Source organism: Terrapene carolina, unplaced genomic scaffold, assembly GCF_002925995.2.
Source record: "Terrapene carolina triunguis isolate 2854851 unplaced genomic scaffold, T_m_triunguis-2.0 Scaffold28543, whole genome shotgun sequence".
Lineage (NCBI taxonomy): Eukaryota > Metazoa > Chordata > Testudines > Emydidae > Terrapene > Terrapene triunguis.
Window position 1 is genome coordinate 1 of NW_020692894.1, and position 2,977 is coordinate 2,977.

Consider the following 2,977-nt stretch of genomic DNA (forward strand, 5'->3'; position numbering starts at 1 on the left):
CCCCAGAACCCCCCCCAGGCTCCTCACAATCCTCCCAGGCCCCACCCTCAGGGCTCCTCAGAACTGCCCCACACATGGGGCCTCCCCACAGCCCAGCCCCCTTGGGTGCTACTCATACACCTGGCTTGTAAGGAGGTTCCTGGGTCCCCAGCGAGGTGGGTTCCTGGGAGGACAGGTCCCCCAGGCTTGGGGACCCCCCCACTCACGATAGCGGGGGAGGGGCAGGTACCCCCCCAAACACACTCACCGTAGTGGGCGTCAGGGAGGCCGGATACAGGCTCTGGCATGTTGACATACTCCAGGCTGTCAGCTGTGGGGAGCGATCAGGGGCAGTGAGCCACGGGGGGTGCAGGGGGACCCCCGACTGGGGATGGAGGAACTGCTCCAGGGGATCCCCGTGCACTGGCCCCTGGGGGGTTCAGTCCCCACTACCCTCCCCCCCATGCACTGGGATCCTGACCTGGCCCCTGGGGATCCCGGGGGGCGGGGGGGGTTCAGTCTCATCTCCTCCCCCCAACCCCTACCCTGCTGCTCCTCCCCATGGGCCCTGCCCGGGAATCGCTCTCTTCCCCCCGTCAGCCCCAGTTCCAGGATCCCCCCTCCCTGAGCTGGGCCAGGCACAGACAGATGGGGCCAGGGGTCCCGCACTCACCCAGCGACTCCCTCTGGGCCTCCGGCATGTTCTCGTACTCATCCCCCATTCCCACTGCCAGAGAGCGAGAGAAGGGGTCAGTGAAGGGGGAGGGCCTGCCCTCCAACCTCTCCCCACAGCAGGGACCTGGGAACCCCACAGGCCCCACTCCCCAGGCTCCAATCTGGGACCCACCCAGAGATGTTCGGGTCGCCCCTCTCCCTATAGATTACACCTGGATCCCAATACAGCTGGGTGACTGGGGGCCGGGGACACACCCAAATGCGGCGCGAAGGATGAGATAGTGACCAGGGCAAGAAGGGGTCAGTTGGCTGTTCCCCCCCAGTGCAATGCCAGGGGGCAGAGAGAGGTTAATGCTGATTGCAGGGGACAGTGGAACTGCCTGACACTACATCCACTCAGAAATGGTCCCGGGACAGTATGGGCCCAAGCCAAGGCTGGGGGACAGGTACCCAGAATGGCCGTCTGCGGGGTCTCTGCTCCGGCCTTGTGGGAGATGGGTGGGCTGGGCGGTGGCCCCAACTCACCTGAGGACGCGCTGTCCCTGAGCTCTGGCCCCGAGGTGACCAGCTCCGTGGGGGACGTCTCGGTGACGCTGTCGGGAAGCACCTCACTGCAGGGGGTGGAATGGGAAGGGTGAGACTGGCCAGCCAGAGCATGCACCACACTCCTGCCTCTGACCCTGCCCCGACCCCCCCCATAGCAATGACCCCTGTAACACCCTGACACCCCCATATTCACCACTGTCATGTCACTAGGGTAGGTTTGTACAAAGTTGCCTTGTGAGGTGTCATTCTAAAAGTCCTGATCTGCTAGATATTAATATTTCGTTAGATTGCATGTGCTATCGATGTATGTGAAGTTATGAAGTTTGGCTGTGTATGTGTTACTGAAACACGTTGTGAGGTTGAGAACACCCACAAGCCGCCTTTCAGTTACAACAACGTTAATGGCTTGTTGAGGAAATGCACAAGCACAAGGATCACCCCAGGAACTGCGTACAATAGAATCACAGAAGATCATGGTTGGAAGGGACCTCAGGAGGTATCTAGTCCAACCCCCTGCTCAAAGCAGGACCAACCCCAACTAAATCATCCCAGCCAGGGCTTTGTCAAGCCGGGCCTTAAAACCCTCTCAGCGACAGCACCACACAATGGGGACTGTCTGACCCAGGCCACAGCAAAAGAGCTTTCCAGCAAGTGGGGAGAAGATAGAAAAGTGGGAAATGACATCCTGGGGGGACCTCACCACCCCCCCCCCAACGACACACCTGGAAACACCTGAGGGGCAAGGACTGAACGGTGGGAAGTGATGGGCCCAGGCTAGAGGGATCTTTAGCCCGTGAATGAAAACCTGGGAAAGCCAGGGCAGCTTGTGCCTTAAGAGTCTGCCCGGCTGGTTATCACTCAGGGTGAGAATTGACTCATTTATATCCCACCTATCTCGTGGGTGAAGCTCCGTTTGCGGTTTTACAAAGGTCATCTGCCTTGATCTGTGTGCTCTCCCTTATAATCACTTCACATCTATCCTTTGTGGTGAATAAACTTGTTTTGTTTTCTCTAAACCAGTTTGTGGGATTCATAGCTGGGGGCAGAAACCTGCGCAGATCTTCCTCCACCCTGAGGAGGGGGCGGATTTCAGGAGCTCGCGCTCTGCAGGTCTCGGGGCAGCGCCAGACGATACACTTTGGGGTTTACTCTCCAGAGGGGGTTTGCACTTGAGTGCTGGGCAATCTCCGTGTCTGTGTCTGGCCCTACCTGTGTGTGGGCTGGAGGCGGCTTGAGGGCCTGGCTCAGCAGGGCAGGGTGAGGGAGCCCAGGCGGGTGGGACCCCAGTACATCAGGTGGCTCCCCGGAAGGGGGGGCAACCTGTCAACTCCCATCCATGACCTTTGACCCCCCAGGCTTGGACCCAGTGTCACGCCCAGTCCTGCCACCCCATGGGCTGTCCCCCCAGGCCTCCCCGGCCCATCCCCCCCCCCCAGTCCGTCTCCCCCCTCTCATCTCCCTGCCCATCTTCCCCCAACAGCTCCCCCCCGCAGCCCGTACACGTAGCCGGGGGTGTAGATCTCGTTGTTATAGTCGTTGTCGTCGTCGTCGTCCGCACGGGGTCGCTCTGCAACCGAGACACGGGGGGGGGGGTTAGCATGGGGGGGCACCGGCTGCTCTGACCCCTTCTCTCCCTGCCCCTTCCCCTCCTGCCTGCCCCCCACCACCCCTCCCGCCCCACCCTCTGCCCACCTCATCCCCTCCCACCACCCCATCCCTCGCATCGTCCTGCCCCCCAACCTGGCAGCGGTTCTGACACTGGTCCCTGCCCCCCCCC

The 2,977-nt window shown here is 61.3% G+C and overlaps 1 non-coding gene across 1 annotated transcript in view; it reads right to left on the minus strand.

Annotated features, from left to right (window-relative positions):
* Positions 1 to 2,700: 2,700 nt before the first annotated feature.
* Positions 2,701 to 2,977, minus strand: part of LOC112124983 — an 878-nt gene continuing 601 nt past the window's right edge. The window contains exon 3 of the transcript XR_003899972.1: positions 2,701 to 2,767. This is a non-coding gene — a transcript (uncharacterized LOC112124983). The remainder of the gene's footprint in view (positions 2,768 to 2,977) is intronic.